At 61.1% G+C, this 23,259-nt stretch overlaps 1 protein-coding gene across 1 annotated transcript in view; it reads right to left on the bottom strand.

The window, feature by feature from the left end:
- The window catches only part of olfm1a (olfactomedin 1a), a 45,706-nt gene extending 36,665 nt beyond the window's left edge, over positions 1–9,041 (bottom strand). Inside the window, exon 1 of the mRNA XM_085965198.1 lies at positions 8,889–9,041. The gene's annotated coding sequence lies outside the window, so the exon portion shown is untranslated. The remainder of the gene's footprint in view (positions 1–8,888) is intronic.
- Positions 9,042–23,259: the final 14,218 nt, after the last annotated feature.

The raw sequence follows: 23,259 nt of genomic DNA, 5'->3' as shown, positions 1-23,259 counted from the left end.
ATTAAGGGGTGATCTAATCGAGGTGTTTAAGATGATTAAAGGAGTTGATCGGGTCGAGAGAGAGAGAAACTATTTAAGGGGTGATCTAATCGAGGTGTTTAAGATGATTAAAGGAGTTGATCGGGTCGAGAGAGAGAGAAACTATTTCCTCTGGTGGGGGGAGTCCAGAACAAGGGGGCAGAACCTTAAAATTAGAGCCAGGCCGTTCAGGGGTGATGTCAGGAAGCACTTCTTCACACAAAGGGGGGTGGGAATCTGGAACTCTCCCCCCCAGAAAGCTGTCGAGGCTGGGGGTCAATTGATAGATATTTGTTGGGTTAGGATATTAAGGGATATGTAGCTAATGAGAGTAAATGGCCTTGAGATACAGATCAGCCACGATCTAATTGAATTGCGGAACAGAGTCGAGGGGCTAAATGGCCTCCTCCTGTTCCTAATTTTGAGATGATTGGCAAAGAACCAGAGGGGGAGATGAGGAGACATGTTTTTACAGCGAGTTGTTGTGATCTGGAAAACACTGCCTGAAAGGGCGGTGGAAGCAGATTCAATAGGAACTTTCAAAAGGGAATTGGATAAATACTTGAAAAGGAGAAATTTGCAGGGCTATGGGGAAAGAGCAGGGGGAGTGGGACTAATTGGAGAGCTCTTTCACAGAGCCGGCACAGGCCTGATGGGCCGAATGGCCTCCTTCTGTGCTGTGTGACTCTATAATGATTCTGAAGACTCCCATTTTGAAAGAGATTCTGATACTGAGACTTTCCCTTCAGACCAGACCTGTATTGTGTCTCCTGTTCTGGGGTCCGCTGTCCCAGACCCATATTTACGTAATTTCCTGCCCTTTCCCTGCGTGGGGTCCCCTAGATGCTGCCTGACACCTCCTCATTCTGAGGGGGATTGACAGGGTAGATGCTGAGAGGTTGTTTCCTCCTGGCTGGAGTGTTTAGAACTAGGGGCACAGTCTCAGGATAAGGGGTCGGCCATTTAAGACTGAGATGAGGAGACATTTCTTCACTCAGAGGGTGGTGAATCTTTGGAATTCTCTGCCCCAGAGGGGGAGAGAGAGAGAGACAGAGAGAGAGAGGGAGAGGGGGGGAGAGAGAGACGGGGGGAGAGAGAGAGAGAGAGACGGGGGAGAGAGAGAGAGACGGGGGGAGAGAGAGAGAGAGAGAGACGGGGGGAGAGAGAGAGAGAGAGAGAGACGGGGGGAGAGAGAGAGAGAGACGGGGGGAGAGAGAGAGAGAGACGGGGGAGAGAGAGGGAGAGGGGGGAGAGAGAGAGAGAGACGGGGGGGGAGAGACGGGGGGGGGGAGAGACGGGGGGGGGGGGGAGAGACGGGGGGGGGGAGACGGGGGGGGGGGGAGACGGGGGGGGGGAGAGACGGGGGGGGGAGAGACGGGGGGGGAGAGACGGGGGGGGGAGAGACGGGGGGGGGAGAGACGGGGGGGGAGAGAGACGGGGGGGGAGAGACGGGGGGGGAGAGACGGGGGGGAGAGACGGGGGGGGAGAGACGGGGGGGGGGAGAGACGGGGGGGGGGAGAGACGGGGGGGGGAGAGACGGGGGGGGAGAGACGGGGGGGGGGAGAGACGGGGGGGGGAGAGACGGGGGGGGAGAGACGGGGGGGGAGAGACGGGGGGGGGAGAGACGGGGGGGGAGAGACGGGGGGGGAGAGACGGGGGGGGAGAGACGGGGGGGGAGAGACGGGGGGGGAGAGACGGGGGGGGAGAGACGGGGGGGGAGAGACGGGGGGGGAGAGACGGGGGGGGAGAGACGGGGGGGGAGAGACGGGGGGGAGAGACGGGGGGGGAGAGACGGGGGGGGAGAGACGGGGGGGGGAGAGACGGGGGGGGGAGAGACGGGGGGGGGAGAGACGGGGGGGCAGAGACGGGGGGGGAGAGACGGGGGGGGAGAGACGGGGGGGGAGAGACGGGGGGGGAGAGACGGGGGGGGAGAGACGGGGGGGAGAGACGGGGGGGGAGAGACGTGGGGGGAGAGACGGGGGGGGAGAGACGTGGGGGAGAGACGGGGGGGGAGAGACGGGGGGGAGAGACGGGGGGGGAGAGACGGGGGGGAGAGACGGGGGGGGAGAGACGGGGGGGGAGAGACGGGGGGGGAGAGACGGGGGGGGGAGAGACGGGGGGGAGAGACGGGGGGGAGAGACGGGGGGGGAGAGACGGGGGGGAGAGACGGGGGGGAGAGACGGGGGGGAGAGACGGGGGGGGAGAGACGGGGGGGGGAGAGACGGGGGGGGGAGAGACGGGGGGGAGAGACGGGGGGGAGAGACGGGGGGGGAGAGACGGGGGGGGAGAGACGGGGGGGGAGAGACGGGGGGGGAGAGACGGGGGGGGAGAGACGGGGGGGGAGAGACGGGGGGGGAGAGACGGGGGGGAGAGACGGGGGGGAGAGACGGGGGGGGAGAGACGGGGGGGAGAGACGGGGGGGGAGAGACGGGGGGGGAGAGACGGGGGGGGAGAGACGGGGGGGAGAGACGGGGGGGGAGAGACGGGGGGGGAGAGACGGGGGGGGGAGAGACGGGGGGGAGAGACGGGGGGGGAGAGACGGGGGGGGAGAGACGGGGGGGGAGAGACGGGGGGGGAGAGACGGGGGGGAGAGACGGGGGGGGAGAGACGGGGGGGAGAGACGGGGGGGGAGAGACGGGGGGGGAGAGACGGGGGGGGAGAGACGGGGGGGGAGAGACGGGGGGGAGAGACGGGGGGGGAGAGACGGGGGGGAGAGACGGGGGGGAGAGAGACGGGGGGGAGAGACGGGGGGGGAGAGACGGGGGGGAGAGACGGGGGGGAGAGACGGGGGGGAGAGACGGGGGGGAGAGACGGGGGGGAGAGACGGGGGGAGAGACGGGGGGGAGAGACGGGGGGGAGAGACGGGGGGGAGAGACGGGGGGGAGAGACGGGGGGGAGGGACGGGGGGGAGGGAGAGACGGGGGGGAGGGAGAGACGGGGGGGAGGGAGAGACGGGGGGGAGGGAGAGACGGGGGGGAGGGAGAGACGGGGGGGAGGGAGAGACGGGGGGGAGGGAGAGACGGGGGGGAGGGAGAGACGGGGGGGAGGGAGAGACGGGGGGGAGGGAGAGACGGGGGGGAGGGAGAGACGGGGGGGAGGGAGAGACGGGGGGGAGGGAGAGACGGGGGGGAGGGAGAGACGGGGGGGAGGGAGAGACGGGGGGGAGGGAGAGACGGGGGGAGGGAGAGACGGGGGGGAGGGAGAGACGGGGGGAGAGACGGGGGGGGAGAGACGGGGGGGAGAGACGGGGGGGAGAGACGGGGGGAGAGACGGGGGGAGAGACGGGGGGGAGAGACGGGGGGGAGAGACGGGGGGGAGAGACGGGGGGGAGAGACGGGGGGAGAGACGGGGGGGAGAGACGGGGGGGAGAGACGGGGGGGAGAGACGGGGGGGAGAGACGGGGGGGAGAGACGGGGGGGGGGAGACGGGGGGGGGAGACGGGGGGGGGGAGACGGGGGGGGGGAGACGGGGGGGGGGAGACGGGGGGGGGGAGACGGGGGGGGGAGACGGGGGGGGGGGAGACGGGGGGGGGAGACGGGGGGGGGAGACGGGGGGGGGGAGACGGGGGGGGGAGACGGGGGGGGGGGGAGACGGGGGGGGGGGAGACGGGGGGGGGAGAGACGGGGGGGGAGAGACGGGGGGGGGAGAGACGGGGGGGGGAGAGACGGGGGGGGAGAGACGGGGGGGGGAGAGACGGGGGGGGGAGAGACGGGGGGGGGAGAGACGGGGGGGGGAGAGACGGGGGGGGGAGAGACGGGGGGGGGAGAGACGGGGGGGGGAGAGACGGGGGGGGGAGAGACGGGGGGGGAGAGACGGGGGGGGGAGAGACGGGGGGGGGAGAGACGGGGGGGGGAGAGACGGGGGGGGGAGAGACGGGGGGGGGAGAGACGGGGGGGGGAGAGACGGGGGGGGGAGAGACGGGGGGGGGAGAGACGGGGGGGGGAGAGACGGGGGGGGAGAGACGGGGGGGGGAGAGACGGGGGGGGGAGAGACGGGGGGGGGAGAGACGGGGGGGGGAGAGACGGGGGGGGAGAGACGGGGGGGGAGAGACGGGGGGGGAGAGACGGGGGGGAGAGACGGGGGGGGAGAGACGGGGGGGAGAGACGGGGGGGGAGAGACGGGGGGGGGAGAGACGGGGGGGGAGAGACGGGGGGGGAGAGACGGGGGGGGGAGAGACGGGGGGGGAGAGACGGGGGGGGGAGAGACGGGGGGGGAGAGACGGGGGGGGGAGAGACGGGGGGGGAGAGACGGGGGGGGGGAGAGACGGGGGGGGAGAGACGGGGGGGGAGAGACGGGGGGGGGGAGAGACGGGGGGGGGGAGAGACGGGGGGGGGGAGAGACGGGGGGGGGAGAGACGGGGGGGGGAGAGACGGGGGGGGGAGAGACGGGGGGGGGAGAGACGGGGGGGGGAGAGACGGGGGGGGGAGAGACGGGGGGGGGAGAGACGGGGGGGGAGAGACGGGGGGGGGGGGAGACGGGGGGGGGGAGAGACGGGGGGGGGGAGAGACGGGGGGGGAGAGACGGGGGGGGGAGAGACGGGGGGGGGAGAGACGGGGGGGGGAGAGACGGGGGGGGAGAGACGGGGGGGAGAGAGACGGGGGGAGAGAGACGGGGGGGGAGAGAGACGGGGGGGGAGAGAGACGGGGGGGGAGAGAGACGGGGGGGGAGAGAGACGGGGGGGGAGAGAGACGGGGGGGGAGAGAGACGGGGGGGGAGAGAGACGGGGGGGGAGAGACGGGGGGGGAGAGACGGGGGGGGAGAGACGGGGGGGAGGAGACGGGGGGGAGGAGACGGGGGGGAGAGACGGGGGGGGAGAGACGGGGGGGGGAGAGACGGGGGGGGAGAGACGGGGGGGGGGAGAGACGGGGGGGGGGAGAGACGGGGGGGGGAGAGACGGGGGGGGGAGAGACGGGGGGGGAGAGACGGGGGGGAGAGACGGGGGGGGAGAGACGGGGGGGGAGAGACGGGGGGGGAGAGACGGGGGGGGAGAGACGGGGGGGGAGAGACGGGGGGGGAGAGACGGGGGGGGAGAGACGGGGGGGGAGAGACGGGGGGGGAGAGACGGGGGGGGAGAGACGGGGGGGGAGAGACGGGGGGGAGAGACGGGGGGGGGAGAGACGGGGGGGGAGAGACGGGGGGGGAGAGACGGGGGGGAGAGACGGGGGGGGGGAGAGACGGGGGGGGAGAGACGGGGGGGGAGAGACGGGGGGGGAGAGACGGGGGGGGGAGAGACGGGGGGGAGAGACGGGGGGAGAGACGGGGGGGAGAGACGGGGGGGAGAGACGGGGGGGAGAGACGGGGGGGAGAGACGGGGGGGAGAGACGGGGGGGAGAGACGGGGGGGAGAGACGGGGGGGAGAGACGGGGGGGAGAGACGGGGGGGAGAGACGGGGGGGAGAGACGGGGGGGAGAGACGGGGGGGAGAGACGGGGGGGAGAGACGGGGGGGAGAGACGGGGGGGGAGAGACGGGGGGGAGAGACGGGGGGGAGAGACGGGGGGAGAGACGGGGGGGAGAGACGGGGGGGGGAGAGACGGGGGGGGGAGAGACGGGGGGGGAGAGACGGGGGGGGGAGAGACGGGGGGGGAGAGACGGGGGGGGAGAGACGGGGGGGGGAGAGACGGGGGGGGGAGAGACGGGGGGGGGAGAGACGGGGGGGGAGAGACGGGGGGGGGAGAGACGGGGGGGGGAGAGACGGGGGGGGGAGAGACGGGGGGGGGAGAGACGGGGGGGGGAGAGACGGGGGGGGGAGAGACGGGGGGGGGAGAGACGGGGGGGAGAGAGAGAGAGCGAGAGAGAGAGAGAGCGAGAGAGAGAGAGCGAGAGAGAGAGCGAGAGAGAGCCAGAGAGAGAGAGCCAGAGAGAGAGAGCCAGAGAGAGCGAGAGCGAGAGAGAGAGAGCCAGAGAGAGCCAGAGCGAGAGAGCCAGAGCGAGAGAGCCAGAGCGAGAGAGCCAGAGCGAGAGAGCCAGAGCGAGAGAGCCAGAGCGAGAGAGCCAGAGCGAGAGAGCCAGAGCGAGAGAGCCAGAGCGAGAGAGCCAGAGCGAGAGAGCCAGAGCGAGAGAGCCAGAGCGAGAGCCAGAGCGAGAGAGCCAGAGCGAGAGAGCCAGAGCGAGAGAGCCAGAGCGAGAGAGCCAGAGCGAGAGAGCCAGAGCGAGAGAGACAGAGCGAGCGAGACAGAGCGAGAGAGAGTGAGAGAGACAGAGTGAGAGAGACAGAGTGAGAGAGACAGAGAGAGAGACATTTAGACCTACTCGACAAATACTGCCAAAATTGGGCCCTGACAGTAAATCTAAAGAAAACCAACATCATGATTTTTCAAAAAGGCCCAGATGTCAGGAAAACAAATACCAGTTTACTCTCAGTGATACCATCATAGGACACACTATGAGCTACACTTACCTTGGTCTAACCATTACAGCATCAGGGAGCTTCAGCATAGCAGTGAATGCACTAAAAGAAAAAGCCCGAAGAGCCCTATATGCAATAAAAATAAAACTCTACAACATCCAAATTCCAATCAAAATCTGGCTCAAAATATTTGATAGTATAATCCTGCCCATTGCGCTGTACGGTAGTGAAGTATGGGGCCCACTCAATCACCATAGCTACACTAAATGGGAAAAACACACAATAGAAGCCCTACATGCAGAATTTTGCCGAAGCATTCTTCGCACCCAAAGGAAAACACCAACAAATGCATGTAGAGCCGAACTAGGCAGATACCCACTGATAATAAACATCCAAAAACGAGCACTAAACTTTCTAAATCACCTCAAATCTAGTTCCCCAGACACCCTTCATTTTAAACCCCTCCAGACCCAAGAGCTGAACCCAGAAATGAGTCCCCTGAGTCAGTTGTTACTGAAACTAAGTGCTCCTACCCAGCCGGACCCTGACCAGTCCCAGACCAACACTGCTCTCCAAACACCAATCCGAGTGAACCAAATCATTAAACAATGCAAAGAAACCTACCTGGAACATTGGAACAAAATAACCAAAAGCCAAAGCAGATTAGAATGCTACCGGGCCCTAAAAAGAGAATATAAACTGGCAGACTATCTCTCGACCATCAGAGACACAAAACAGAGACAGACCCTCACCAGATACAGACTAAGCGACCACCAACTGGCAATTGAAAAAGGAAAATACAAGAAATCCTGGCAACCTAAAGAAAATAGAATATGTGATCGCTGTCTGGCCGGCGAGGTTGAGACAGAGGTGCACTTCCTCCTAAAATGCGAAAAATTCAACAAAACAAGAAACATATATTTTGACAAGCTCAGCCTTACAACCCCAGATTTCAAAGAATTGGATGACCTGTCAAAATTAAGAATAGTCCTGGGGGAAGGAGACAGACCATATCTTGGTGCCCAATATGTAACAACATGTCACAACCTGAGGAACAGTGAGTGACTAACGAGCACACCCATAGCATATATACTCTAAAAATGTTTAAATCAATACCGAATGTACCCAACGACTGTTTAAATTAATACTGTCTGTACCCAACGAGGGTCAACGACTGTTTAAATTAATACTGTCTGTACCCAACGAAGGTCAAAATTGTTTGACACCTACAGAATGTTGGAAACCTGTACTTTTTTTTGTTATGTAAGCTTTGGCAACATGGTTCCCTGTAAACTTTCATGCCAATAAAGCATTTGAATTTGAATTGAGAGAGAGGAGAGAGAGAGAGAGGGAGAGACAGAGAGAGACTATGTGAGACAGTGTAACTGATTTGAAACGAGTGGCCTCCTCCTGTTCCTAATTTTCGGATGTTTGGCAAAAGAACCAGAGGGGAGATGAGGAGAATGTTTTTATGCAGCGAGTTGTTGTGATCTGGAACGCGCTGCCTGAAAGGGCGGTGGACGCAGATTCAATAGTAACTTTTAAAAGGGAATTGGATAAAGACTTGAAGGGGTGAAACATGCAGGGCTGTGGGGGAAGAGCAGGGGGGAGTGGGACTAATTGGAGAGCTCGTTCAAAGAGCCGGCATGGGCACGATGGGCCGAATGGCCTCCTTCTGTGCGGAGTCATTGAGTACATTCAAGGCTGAGATCGATAGATTTTTGGACTCTAGGGGAATCAAGGGATATGGGGATCGGGCAGGAAAGTGGAGTTGAGGTCGATGATCAGCCATGATCTCATTGAATGGCAGAGCATGCTCGAGGGGCCGTGCGGCGGAGCGGGCTCGAGGGGCCGTGCGGCGGGGCGGGCTCGAGGGGCCGTGCGGCGGGGCGGGCTCGAGGGGCCGTGCGGCGGGGCGGGCTCGAGGGGCCGTGCGGCGGGGCGGGCTCGAGGGGCCGTGCGGCGGGGCGGGCTCGAGGGGCCGTGCGGCGGAGCGGGCTCGAGGGGCCGTGCGGCGGGGCGGGCTCGAGGGGCCGTGCGGCGGAGCGGGCTCGAGGGGCCGTGCGGCGGAGCGGGCTCGAGGGGCCGTGCGGCGGAGCGGGCTCGAGGGGCCGTGCGGCGGAGCGGGCTCGAGGGGCCGTGCGGCGGAGCGGGCTCGAGGGGCCGTGCGGCGGAGCGGGCTCGAGGGGCCGTGTGGCGGAGCGGGCTCGAGGGGCCGTGCGGTGGAGCGGGCTCGAGGGGCCGTGTGGCGGAGCGGGCTCGAGGGGCCGTGCGGCGGAGCGGGCTCGAGGGGCCGTGCGGCGGAGCGGGCTCGAGGGGCCGTGCGGTGGAGCGGGCTCGAGGGGCCGTGCGGCGGAGCGGGCTCGAGGGGCCGTGCGGCGGAGCGGGCTCGAGGGGCCGTGCGGTGGAGCGGGCTCGAGGGGCCGTGCGGCGGAGCGGGCTCGAGGGGCCGAATGGTTGACTCCTGCTCCTAATTCTTCTGTTGTTATGTTCTGACCCCCAACCTTTGCCAAGCTGCCTTACCTTCTCCAGGAGCTGCCTCAGCTGCTTGGTGCGGGCATCACGCGAGCACAAAGTCTGCTGGGGAGCCACCACGGTGCAGATACACCTGCCTTCGCTATCCGGCGCGGAGCTGAACACCCGCCAGCCATCCTCAGCGTTGTCTGGTAATACCTGGGAGAGAGGAGAGAATGCAGAGAGTCAGAGGGTCCAGAGACTCCGGCACAAACCCCAGCAACAAACAGAGATTTACAGACCCGATCCTTCCCTGACCGAGACCAAACAATTCATCTAAACAACTGATTGGGATAAAGGAAAGACTGAACTGGGAAGAGAAGCACATTTTACATCAGGTTCATAGCGCATTCAACAACAACAACTTGTATTTATATAGCGCCTTCAACGTAGTAAAACCTCCCAAGATGCTTCACAGGAGCGATTATCAAACAAAATCTGACCCCGAGCCACAGAAGGAGATATTAGGACAGGTGACCAAAGGCTCGGTCAAAGAGGTCAGTTTTAAGGAGCGTCTTAAGGGAGGAGAGAGAGGCGGAGAGGTTTAGGGAGGGAATTCCAGAGCTTACGGCCCAGACAGCTGAAGGCACGGCCACCAATGGTGGAGCAATTATAATCAGGGATGCTCAAGAGGCCAGAATTAGAGGAGCGCAGAGATCTCGGAGGGGCTGTAGGGGGTTACAGAGATAGGGAGAGGTGAGGGCCATGGAGGGATTTGTAAACAAGGATGAGAATTTTGAAAGTGAGGTGTTGCTTAACCGGAACCAATGAAGGTCAGCGAGCACAGGGGTGATGGGTGAACGGGACTTGGTGCGAGTTAGGACACGGGGCAGTGAGCACAGGGGGTGATGGGTGAACGGGACTGGGTGTGAGTTAGGACACGGGGCAGCGAGCACAGGGGTGATGGGTGAACAGGACTGGGTGTGAGTTAGGACCTGGGGCAGTGAGCACAGGGGGTGATGGGTGAACAGGACTGGGTGTGAGTTAGGACAGGGGGTGATGGGTGAACGGGACTGGGTGTCAGTGAGGACACGGGGCAGTGAGCACAGGGGGTGATGGGTGAACGGGACTGGGTGTGAGTTAGGACACGGGGCAGTGAGCACAGGGGGTGATGGGTGAACGGGACTGGGTGTGAGTTAGGACACGGGGCAGTGAGCACAGGGGGTGATGGGTGAACGGGACTGGGTGTGAGTTAGGACACGGGGCAGTGAGCACAGGGGGTGATGGGTGAACGGGACTGGGTGTGAGTTAGGACACGGGGCAGTGAGCACAGGGGGTGATGGGTGAACGGGACTGGGTGCGAGTTAGGACACGGGGCAGTGAGCACAGGGGGAGATGGGTGAACGGGACTGGGTGTGAGTTAGGACACGGGGCAGTGAGCACAGGGGGTGATGGGTGAACGGGACTCGGTGCGAGTTAGGACACGGGGCAGTGAGCACAGGGGGTGATGGGTGAACGGGACTTGGTGTGAGTTAGGACACGGGTCAGTGAGCACAGGGGGTGATGGGTGAACGGGACTGGGTGTGAGTTAGGACACGGGGCAGTGAGCACACGGGGTGATGGGTGAACGGGACTTGGTGTGAGTTAGGACACGGGGCAGTGAGCACAGGGGGTGATGGGTGAACGGGACTGGGTGTGAGTTAGGACACGGGGCAGTGAGCACAGGGGGTGATGGGTGAACGGGACTGGGTGCGAGTTAGGACACGGGGCAGTGAGCACAGGGGGTGATGGGTGAACGGGACTGGGTGTGAGTTAGGACACGGGGCAGTGAGCACAGGGGGTGATGGGTGAACGGGACTGGGTGCGAGTTAGGACACGGGGCAGTGAGCACAGGGGGTGATGGGTGAACGGGACTCGGTGTGAGTTAGGACACGGGGCAGTGAGCACAGGGGGCGATGGGTGAACGGGACTGGGTGCGAGTTAGGACACGGGGCAGTGAGCACAGGGGGTGATGGGTGAACGGGACTGGGTGTGAGTTAGGACACGGGGCAGTGAGCACAGGGGTCGATGGGTGAACGGGAATGGGTGTGAGTTAGGACACGGGGCAGTGAGCACGGGGTGATGGGTGAACGGGACTGGGTGTGAGTTAGGACACGGGGCAGTGAGCACAGGGGGCGATGGGTGAACGGGACTGGGTGCAAGTTAGGACACGGGGCAGTGAGCACAGGGGGTGATGGGTGAACGGGACTGGGTGTGAGTTAGGACACGGGGCAGTGAGCACAGGGGGTGATGGGTGAACGGGACTGGGTGTGAGTTAGGACACGGGGCAGTGAGCACAGGGGGTGATGGGTGAACGGGACTGGGTGTGAGTTAGGACACGGGGCAGTGAGCACAGGGGGCGATGGGTGAATGGCACTGGGTGTGAGTTAGGACAAGGGGCAGTGAGCACAGGGGGTGATGGGTGAACGGGACTGGGTGCGAGTTAGGACACGGGGCAGTGAGCACAGGGGGTGATGGGTGAATGGGACTGGTTGTGAGTTAGGACACGGGGCAGTGAGCACGGGGTGATGGGTGAACGGGACTGGGTGTGAGTTAGGACACGGGGCAGTGAGCACAGGGGGTGATGGGTGAACGGGACTGGGTGTGAGTTAGGACACGGGGCAGTGAGCCCAGGGGGCGATGGGTGAACGGGACTGGGTGCGAGTTAGGACACGGGGCATTGAGCACAGGGGGCGATGGGTGAACGGGACTGGGTGCCAGTTAGGACACGGGGCAGTGAGCACAGGGGGCGATGGGTGAACGGGACTGGGTGCGAGTTAGGACACGGGGCATTGAGCACAGGGGGCGATGGGTGAACGGGACTGGGTGCGAGTTAGGACACGGGGCTGTGAGCACAGGGGGTGATGGGTGAACGGGACTCGGTGCGAGTTAGGACACGGGGCAGTGAGCACAGGGGGTGATGGGTGAACGGGACTGGGTGTGAGTTAGGACACGGGGCTGTGAGCACAGGGGGTGATGGGTGAACGGGACTCGGTGCGAGTTAGGACACAGGGCAGTGAGCACAGGGGGTGATGGGTGAACGGGACTGGGTGTGAGTTAGGACACGGGGCAGTGAGCACAGGGGGTGATGGGTGAATGGGACTGGGTGTGAGTTAGGACACGGGGCAGTGAGCACAGGGGGTGATGGGTGAACGGGACTGGGTGTGAGTTAGGACACGGGGCAGTGAGCACAGGGGGTGATGGGTGAACGGGACTGGGTGTGAGTTAGGACACGGGGCAGTGAGCACAGGGGGTGATGGGTGAACGGGACTGGGTGCGAGTTAGGACACGGGGCAGTGAGCACAGGGGGTGATGGGTGAACGGGACTGGGTGTGAGTTAGGACACGGGGCGGTGAGCACAGGGGGTGATGGGTGAACGGGACTGGGTGAGAGTTAGGACACGGGGCGGTGAGGACAGGGGGTGATGGGTGAACGGGACTGGGTGCGAGTTTGGACACGGGGCGGTGAGCACAGGGGGTGATGGGTGAACAGGACTCGGTGTGAGTTAGGACACAGGGCAGTGAGCACGGGGTGATGGGTGAACGGGACTGGGTGCGAGTTAGGACACGGGCCAGTGAGCACAGGGGGTGATGGGTGAACGGGACTGGGTGCGAGTTAGGACACGGGGCAGTGAGCACAGGGGGTGATGGGTGAACGGGACTGGGTGCGAGTTAGGACACGGGGCAGTGAGCACAGGGGGTGATGGGTGAACGGGACTGGGTGTGAGCTAGGACACGGGGCAGTGAGTACAGGGGGTGATGGGTGAACGGGACTTGGTGTGAGTTAGGACACGGGGCAGTGAGCACAGGGGGTGATGGGTGAACGGGACTCGCTGCGAGTTAGGACACGGGGCAGTGAGCACAGGGGGTGATGGGTGAACTGGACTCGCTGCGAGTTAGGACACGGGGCAGTGAGCACAGGGGGTGATGGGTGAACGGGACTGGGTGTGAGTTAGGACACGGGGCAGTGAGCACAGGGGGTGATGGGTGAACGGGACTGGGTGTGAGTTAGGACACGGGGCAGTGAGCACAGGGAGTGATGGGTGAACGGGACTGGGTGTGAGTTAGGACACGGGGCAGTGAGCACAGGGGGTGATGGGTGAACGGGACTGGGTGCGAGTTAGGACACGGGGCAGTGAGCACAGGGGGTGATGGGTGAACGGGACTGGGTGTGAGTTAGGACACGGGGCAGTGAGCACAGGGGGTGATGGGTGAACGGGACTGGGTGTGAGTTAGGACACGGGGCAGTGAGCACAGGGGGTGATGGGTGAACGGGACTGGGTGTGAGTTAGGACACGGGGCAGTGAGCACAGGGGGTGATGGGTGAACGGGACTGGGTGTGAGTTAGGACACGGGGCAGTGAGCACAGGGGGTGATGGGTGAACGGGACAGGGTGCGAGTTAGGACACGGGGCAGTGAGCACAGGGGGTGATGGGTGAACGGGACTGGGTGTGAGTTAGGACACGGGGCAGTGAGCACAGCGGGTGATGGGTGAATGGGACTGGGTGCGAGTTCGGACACGGTGCAGTGAGCACAGGGGGTGATAGGTGAACGGGACTGGGTGTGAGTTAGGACACGGGGCAGTGAGCACAGGGGGTGATGGGTGAACGGGACTGGGTGTGAGTTAGGACACGGGGCAGTGAGCACGGGGTGATGGGTGAACGGGACTGGGTGCGAGTTAGGACACGGGGCAGTGAGTACAGGGGGTGACGGGTGAACGGGACTGGGTGTGAGTTAGGACACGGGGCAGTGAGTACAGGGGGTGATGGGTGAACGGGACTGGGTGTGAGTTAGGACACGGGGCAGTGAGCACAGGGGGTGATGGGTGAACGGGACTGGGTGTGAGTTAGGACACGGGGCAGTGAGTACAGGGGGTGATGGGTGAACGGGACTGGGTGTGAGTTAGGACACGGGGCAGTGAGCACAGTGGGTGATGGGTGAACGGGATTGGGTGTGAGTTAGGACACAGGGCAGTGAGCACAGGGGGTGATGGGTGAACGGGACTGGGTGTGAGTTAGGACACGGGGCAGTGAGCACAGGGGGTGATGGGTGAACGGGGCTGGGTGTGAGTTAGGACACGGGGCAGTGAGCACAGGGGGTGATGGGTGAACGGAACTGGGTGCGAGTTAGGACACGGGGCAGTGAGCACAGGGGGTGATGGGTGAACGGGACTGGGTGCGAGTTAGGACACGGGGCAGTGAGTACAGGGGGTGATGGGTGAACGGGACTTGGTGTGAGTTAGGACACGGGGCAGTGAGCACAGGGGGTGATGGGTGAACTGGACTCGCTGCGAGTTAGGACACGGGGCAGTGAGCACAGGGGGTGATGGGTGAACTGGACTCGCTGCGAGTTAGGACACGGGGCAGTGAGCACAGGGGGTGATGGGTGAACGGGACTGGGTGTGAGTTAGGACACGGGGCAGTGAGCACAGGGGGTGATGGGTGAACGGGACTGGGTGTGAGTTAGGACACGGGGCAGTGAGCACAGGGGGTGATGGGTGAACGGGACTGGGTGTGAGTTAGGACACGGGGCAGTGAGCACAGGGAGTGATGGGTGAACGGGACTGGGTGTGAGTTAGGACACGGGGCAGTGAGCACAGGGGGTGATGGGTGAACGGGACTGGGTGCGAGTTAGGACACGGGGCAGTGAGCACAGGGGGTGATGGGTGAACGGGACTGGGTGTGAGTTAGGACACGGGGCAGTGAGCACAGGGGGTGATGGGTGAACGGGACTGGGTGTGAGTTAGGACACGGGGCAGTGAGCACAGGGGGTGATGGGTGAACGGGACAGGGTGCGAGTTAGGACACGGGGCAGTGAGCACAGGGGAACGGGACTGGGTGTGAGTTAGGACACGGGGCAGTGAGCACGGGGTGATGGGTGAACGGGACTGGGTGTGAGTTAGGACACGGGGCAGTGAGCACGGGGTGATGGGTGAACGGGACTGGGTGCGAGTTAGGACACGGGGCAGTGAGTACAGGGGGTGATGGGTGAACGGGACTGGGTGTGAGTTAGGACACGGGGCAGTGAGCACAGGGGGTGATGGGTGAACGGGGCTGGGTGTGAGTTAGGACACGGGGCAGTGAGCACAGGGGGTGATGGGTGAACGGGACTGGGTGTGAGTTAGGACACGGGGCAGTGAGCACAGGGGGTGATGGGTGAACGGGACTGGGTGCGAGTTAGGACACGGGGCAGTGAGCACAGGGGGTGATGGGTGAACGGGACTGGGTGTGAGTTAGGACACGGGGCAGTGAGTACAGGGGGTGATGGGTGAACGGGACTTGGTGTGAGTTAGGACACGGGGCAGTGAGCACAGGGGGTGATGGGTGAACGGGACTCGCTGCGAGTTCGGACACGGGGCAGTGAGCACAGGGGGTGATGGGTGAACTGGACTCGCTGCGAGTTAGGACACGGGGCAGTGAGCACAGGGGGTGATGGGTGAACGGGACTGGGTGTGAGTTAGGACACGGGGCAGTGAGCACAGGGGGTGATGGGTGAACGGGACTGGGTGTGAGTTAGGACACGGGGCAGTGAGCACAGGGGGTGATGGGTGAACGGGACTGGGTGTGAGTTAGGACACGGGGCAGTGAGCAGAGGGAGAGATGGGTGAACGGGACTGGGTGTGAGTTAGGACACGGGGCAGTGAGCACGGGGTGATGGGTGAACGGGACTGGGTGTGAGTTAGGACACGGGGCAGTGAGCACGGGGTGATGGGTGAACGGGACTGGGTGTGAGTTAGGACACGGGGCAGTGAGCACAGGGGGTGATGAGTGAGCGGGACTGGGTGTGAGTTAGGACACGGGGCAGTGAGCACAGGGGGTGATGGGTGAACGGGACTGGGTGTGAGTTAGGACACGGGGCAGTGAGCACAGGGGGCGATGGGTGAACGGGACTGGGTGTGAGTTAGGACACGGGGCAGTGAGCACAGGGGGTGATGGGTGAACGGGACTGGGTGTGAGTTAGGACACGGGGCAGTGAGCACAGGGGGTGATGGGTGAACGGGGCTGGGTGTGAGTTAGGACACGGGGCAGTGAGCACAGGGGGTGATGGGTGAACGGGACTCGCTGCGAGTTCGGACACGGGGCAGTGAGCACAGGGGGTGATGGGTGAACTGGACTCGCTGCGAGTTAGGACACGGGGCAGTGAGCACAGGGGGTGATGGGTGAACGGGACTGGGTGTGAGTTAGGACACGGGGCAGTGAGCACAGGGGGTGATGGGTGAACGGGACTGGGTGTGAGTTAGGACACGGGGCAGTGAGCACAGGGGGTGATGGGTGAACGGGACTGGGTGTGAGTTAGGACACGGGGCAGTGAGCACAGGGAGTGATGGGTGAACGGGACTGGGTGTGAGTTAGGACACGGGGCAGTGAGCACGGGGTGATGGGTGAACGGGACTGGGTGTGAGTTAGGACACGGGGCAGTGAGCACGGGGTGATGGGTGAACGGGACTGGGTGTGAGTTAGGACACGGGGCAGTGAGCACAGGGGGTGATGAGTGAGCGGGACTGGGTGTGAGTTAGGACACGGGGCAGTGAGCACAGGGGGTGATGGGTGAACGGGACTGGGTGTGAGTTAGGACACGGGGCAGTGAGCACAGGGGGCGATGGGTGAACGGGACTGGGTGTGAGTTAGGACACGGGGCAGTGAGCACAGGGGGTGATGGGTGAATGGGACTGGGTGTGAGTTAGGACACGGGGCAGTGAGCACGGGGTGATGGGTGAACGGGACTGGGTGTGAGTTAGGACACGGGGCAGTGAGCACAGGGGGTGATGGGTGAACGGGACTGGGTGTGAGTTAGGACACGGGGCAGTGAGCACAGGGGGTGATGGGTGAACGGGACTGGGTGTGAGTTAGGACACGGGGCAGTGAGCACAGGGGGCGATGGGTGAACGGGACTGGGTGTGAGTTAGGACACGGGGCAGTGAGCACAGGGGGTGATGGGTGAACGGGACTGGGTGTGAGTTAGGACACGGGGCAGTGAGCACAGGGGGCGATGGGTGAACGGGACTGGGTGTGAGTTAGGACACGGGGCAGTGAGCACAGGGGGTGATGGGTGAACGGGACTGGGTGTGAGTTAGGACACGGGGCAGTGAGCACAGGGGGTGATGGGTGAACGGGACTGGGTGTGAGTTAGGACACGGGGGCAGTGAGCACAGGGGGTGATGGGTGAACGGGACTGGGTGCGAGTTAGGACACGGGGCAGTGAGCACAGGGGTGAGGGGTGAACGGGACTGGGTGTGAGTTAGGACACGGGGCAGTGAGCACAGTGGGTGATGGGTGAACGGGACTGGGTGTGAGTTAGGACACGGGGCAGTGAGCACAGAGGGTGATGGGTGAACGGGACTGGGTGTGAGTTAGGACACGGGGCAGTGAGCACAGTGGGTGATGGGTGAACGGGACTGGGTGTGAGTCAGGACACGGGGCAGTGAGCACAGTGGGTGATGGGTGAACGGGACTGGGTGTGAGTCAGGACACGGGGCGGTGAGCACAGGGCCGATGGGCGAACGGGACCTGGTGTGAGTTAGGACATGGACAGCCGAGGTTTGGATGACCTCAAGTTTACGTAGGGCAGAATGTGGGAGACCAGCCAGGAGTGCGTTGGAATAGTCAAGTCTAGAGGTAACAAAGGCATGGATCAGGGTTTCAGCAGCGGATGAGCTGAGGCAGTGGTGGAGACGGGCGATGTTACGGAGGTGGAAATAGGCGGTCTTTGTTATGCTGCGGATATGTGGTCGGAAGCTCATTTCAGGGTCAAATATGACACCAAGGTTGCGAACAGTGTGGTTCAGCCTCAGATAGATGTTAGGGAGAGGGATGGAGTCAGTGGCTAGTTCCGGCTCCAGAGAATATACACCGGGATAAACTCTGGTACAGTAGGCACTGTTCCATCTGGGGCTGATGGATGAGGCCGCTGGGATATATCGTCGTAATATATCAGTGTGCCACTCACTTCCAATCAGTTACAATGTCTCTCTGCCTGTCCGTGTGTGTAGCAGACACCAAATAACCTGCTGTGCAGACCTGAGCAAATCGAGGGAGGGACAATCTGCCTGAGCAGCAGCGGCAGGAGGAACTGCTCGATTCTTCAAGGAGACACAGAGCAGTGCTCGGACAACACTGCCTGTTGGGTGTGTCTATACAATGCCCCTCTCTCACACACTCACACACAGACACACACCCTGCTCTGTCTGTAGAACCTGGTTGACAGGATCTGCCAGGAAGAGACGAGAATCAGCCAGTGCGAGCCCGCGTCATGAAGTTGCAGCACACAGCAGTCGAAGGAATTTATGTGAATTCTTTTCGTGACTTGGAAAACAAATTAAAATAAATGATCTTGCCCGCTCTCTCATCTAACTAACTCTTTGATTTTTTCCAACACTAATTCTTTTTTCTCTCACTCTTTTTCTGTCAATTCTTCTAATTGTAACAGACACTCAGCTAAAAATCAAAGATAATTTAACCCACACCGACACTTCAACTACACAGGATCATCCACAATATACCCAAACTGTCAGCCACACCTCGCCACCCAGTTTAACCTGAATCTTGAAATCCAGAATATCACCCCCACTCCTCACCCCCATTCTAACCCTCACTCCCTCACCCCATTCTAACCCCCACTCCTCACCCCCATTCTAACCCCCACTCCCTCACCCCCATTCTAACCCTCACTCCCATTCTAACCCCACTCCCTCACCCCCATTCTAACCCTCACTCCCTCACCCCCATTCTAACCCTCACTCCCTCACCCCCATTCTAACCCCCACTCCCTCGCCCCCATTCTAACCCCCACTCCCTCGCCCCCATTCTAACCCTCACTCCCTCGCCCCCATTCTAACCCTCACTCCTCGCCCCCATTCTAACCCTCACTCCCTCGCCCCCATTCTAACCCTCACTCCCTCGCCCCCATTCTAACCCCCACTCCCTCGCCCCCATTCTAACGCCCACTCCCTCACCCCCATTCTAACGCCCACGTCCCTCATCCCCATTCTAACCCCCACTGCCCTCACCCCCATTCTAACCCCCACTCCCTCGCCCCCATTCTAACCCCACTCCCTCGCCCCCATTCTAACCCCACTCCCTCATCCCCATTCTAACCCCACTCCCTCACCCCCATTCTAACCCCACTCCCTCATCCCCATTCTAACCCCACTCCCTCACCCCCATTCTAACCCCACTCCCTCACCCCCATTCTAACCCCCACTCCCTCGCCCCCCATTCTAACCCCCACTCCCTCGCCCCCATTCTAACCCCACTCCCTCATCCCCATTCTAACCCCACTCCCTCACCCCCATTCTAACCCCACTCCCTCACCCCCATTCTAACGCCCACTCCCTCACCCCCATTCTAACGCCCACTCCCTCATCCCCATTCTAACCCCCACTCCCTCGCCCCCATTCTAACCCCACTCCCTCGCCCCCATTCTAACGCCCACCTCCCTCACCCCCATTCTAACGCCCACTCCCTCATCCCCATTCTAACCCCCACTCCCTCACCCCCATTCTAACCCCACTCCCTCGCCCCCATTCTAACCCCCACTCCCTCGCCCCCATTCTAACCCCACTCCCTCATCCCCATTCTAACCCCACTCCCTCACCCCCATTCTAACCCCACTCCCTCATCCCCATTCTAACCCCACTCCCTCACCCCCATTCTAACCCCACTCCCTCACCCCCCATTCTAACCCCCACTCCCTCGCCCCCATTCTAACCCCCACTCCCTCGCCCCCATTCTAACCCCCACTCCCTCACCCCCATTCTAACCCCCACTCCCTCATCCCCATTCTAACCCCACTCCCTCACCCCCATTCTAACCCTCACTCCCTCACCCCCATTCTAACCCCCACTCCCTCACCCCCATTCTAACCCCCACTCCCTCACCCCCATTCTAACCCCCACTCCCTCACCCCCATTCTAACCCCCACTCCCTCATCCCCATTCTAACCCCCACTCCCTCATCCCCATTCTAACCCCCACTCCCTCACCCCCATTCTAACTCTCACTCCCTCACCCCCATTCTAACCCCACTCCCTCACCCCCATTCTAACCCCCACTCCCTCATCCCCATTCTAACCCCACTCCCTCGCCCCCATTCTAACCCTCACTCCCTCACCCCCATTCTAACCCCACTCCCTCACCCCCATTCTAACCCCCACTCCCCTCATCCCCATTCTAACCCCACTCCCTCGCCCCCATTCTAACCCTCACTCCCTCACCCCCATTCTAACCCCACTCCCTCACCCCCATTCTAACCCCACTCCCTCACCCCCATTCTAACCCCCACTCCCTCATCCCCATTCTAACCCCACTCCCTCACCCCCATTCTAACCCCACTCCCTCACCCCCATTCTAACTCCACTCCCTCACCACCATTCGAACCCCCACTCCCTCATCCCCATTCTAACCCCCACTCCCTCACCCCCCATTCTAACCCCCACTCCCTCACCCCCATTCTAACCCCACTCCCTCACCCCCATTCTAACCCTCACTCCCTCACCCCCATTCTAACCCTCACTCCCTCACCCCCATTCTAACCCCACTCCCTCACCCCCATTCTAACCCTCACTCCCTCACCCCCATTCTAACCCCCACTCCCTCATCCCCATTCTAACCCCCACTCCCTCACCCCCATTCTAACCCCACTCCCTCACCCCCATTCTAACCCTCACTCCCTCACCCCCATTCTAACCCCCACTCCCTCATCCCCATTCTAACCCCACTCCCTCACCCCCATTCTAACCCTCACTCCCTCACCCCCATTCTAACCCCCACTCCCTCATCCCCATTCTAACCCCCACTCCCTCACCCCCATTCTAACCCCACTCCCTCACCCCCATTCTAACCCCACATCCCTCACCCCCATTCTAACCCCACTCCCTCACCCCCATTCTAACCCCCACTCCCTCATCCCCATTCTAACCCCACTCCCTCACCCCCATTCTAACCCTCACTCCCTCACCCCCATTCTAACCCCCACTCCCTCATCCCCATTCTAACCCCCACTCCCTCACCCCCATTCTAACCCCCACTCCCTCACCCCCATTCTAACCCCACTCCCTCACCCCCATTCTAACCCCACTCCCTCACCCCCATTCTAACCCCCACTCCCTCATCCCCCATTCTAACCCCCACTCCCTCACCCCCATTCTAACCCCCACTCCCTCACCCCCATTCTAACCCCACTCCCTCACCCCATTCTAACCCCACTCCCTCACCCCCATTCTAACCCCACTCCCTCACCCCCCATTCTAACCCACTCCCTCACCCCCATTCTAACCCTCACTCCCTCACCCCCATTCTAACCCCACTCCCTCACCCCCATTCTAACCCCCACTCCCTCACCCCCATTCTAACCCCCACTCCCTCACCCCCATTCTAACCCCCACTCCCTCACCCCCATTCTAACCCCACTCCCTCACCCCCATTCTAACCCCCACTCCCTCATCCCCATTCTAACCCCCACTCCCTCACCCCCATTCTAACTCCCACTCCCTCACCCCCATTCTAACCCCCCACTCCCTCACCCCCATTCTAACCCCCACTCCCTCATCCCCATTCTAACCCCCACTCCCTCACCCCCATTCTAACCCACACTCCTGTACCCCTATTCTAACCCACACAGAAACCAAAAATATAATAATGAATGGACAGCATGGATTTCAAAAGGGAAAGTCCTGCTTGACCAACATCACTGAATCCTTTGAGGAGGTAACAGAGTGAGTAGACAAGGGTAATGCAGAAGATGACATATATCTGGATTTCCAAATGGTACAACAGACTAATGAATAAGGCCAGAGCATGCAGAGTCAGGGGACAAGTAGCAGTATGGATAGCTAGCTGACTGCAAGACAGAAAGCAGAGAGTGGGAGTAAAGGGTAGCTATTCACAGTGGCAGAAGGTGGGTCGTGGTGTTCCACAAGGATCAGCGCTGGGACCACTGCTGTTCACAATTTAGACCTTGGATTCAAAAACACAATTTCTAAATGTGCAGACGACACCAAATTTGGGGGGAATAGTCGATACTGAGCAGGACTGAAACAAATTACAGGAGGACATTAATAAACTTGCAGAATGAATTTCAACATCGGTAAGTGTGAGGTATTACATTTGGTAAGAAAAATAAGGAGGTCACATATTACTTGGAAAAAACGAATCTAAATGGGACAGAAGAGCATTGGGATCTCGGAGTACAAATACACCAATCACTGAAAGGATCTCGGAGTACAGATACACCAATCACTGAAAGGATCTCGGAGTACAGATACACCAATCACTGAAAGGATCTCGGAGTACAGATACACCAATCACTGAAAGGATCTCGGAGTACAGCTACACCAATCACTGAAAGGATCTCGGAGTACAGCTACACCAATCACTGAAAGGATCTCGGAGTACAAATACACCAATCACTGAAAGGATCTCGGAGTACAGATACACCAATCACTGAAAGGATCTCGGAGTACAAATACACCAATCACTGAAAGTACCTCGGAGTACATATACACCAATCACTGAAAGGATCTCGGAGTACAAATACACCAATCACTGAAAGGATCTCGGAGTACAGATACACCAATCACTGAAAGTACCTCGGAGTACAGATACACCAATCACTGAAAGGATCTCGGAGTACAGATACACCAATCACTGAAAGGATCTCGGAGTACAAATACACCAATCACTGAAAGGATCTCGGAGTACAAATACACCAATCACTGAAAGGATCTCGGAGTACAGATACACCAATCACTGAAAGTACCTCGGAGTACAGATACACCAATCACTGAAAGGATCTCGGAGTACAAATACACCAATCTCTGAAAGGATCTCGGAGTACAGATACACCAATCACTGAAAGGATCTCGGAGTACAAATACACCAATCACTGAAAGGATCTCGGAGTACAAATACACCAATCACTGAAAGTACCTTCGGAGTACAAATACACCAATCACTGAAAGGATCTCGGAGTACAAATACACCAATCACTGAAAGTACCTCGGAGTACAGATACACCAATCACTGAAAGGATCTCGGAGTACAGATACACCAATCACTGAAAGTACCTCGGAGTACAGATACACCAATCACTGAAAGGATCTCGGAGTACAGATACACCAATCACTGAAAGGATCTCGGAGTACAAATACACCAATCACTGAAAGTACCTCGGAGTACAAATACACCAATCACTGAAAGGATCTCGGAGTACAAATACACCAATCACTGAAAGGATCTCGGAGTACAGCTACACCAATCACTGAAAGGATCTCGGAGTACAAATACACCAATCACTGAAAGGATCTCGGAGTACAGATACACCAATCACTGAAAGTACCTCGGAGTACAAATACACCAATCACTGAAAGGATCTCGGAGTACAGATACACCAATCACTGAAAGTACC

The sequence above is a fragment of the Somniosus microcephalus genome, chromosome 23 (assembly GCF_052327205.1).
Source record: "Somniosus microcephalus isolate GS21.2 chromosome 23, FLI_Smic_1.0, whole genome shotgun sequence".
In the NCBI taxonomy this organism is placed as follows: domain Eukaryota; kingdom Metazoa; phylum Chordata; class Chondrichthyes; order Squaliformes; family Somniosidae; genus Somniosus; species Somniosus microcephalus.
The sequence above is the reverse complement of the archived record's forward strand: the minus strand, read 5'-3'. Positions and strand labels throughout refer to the sequence as shown.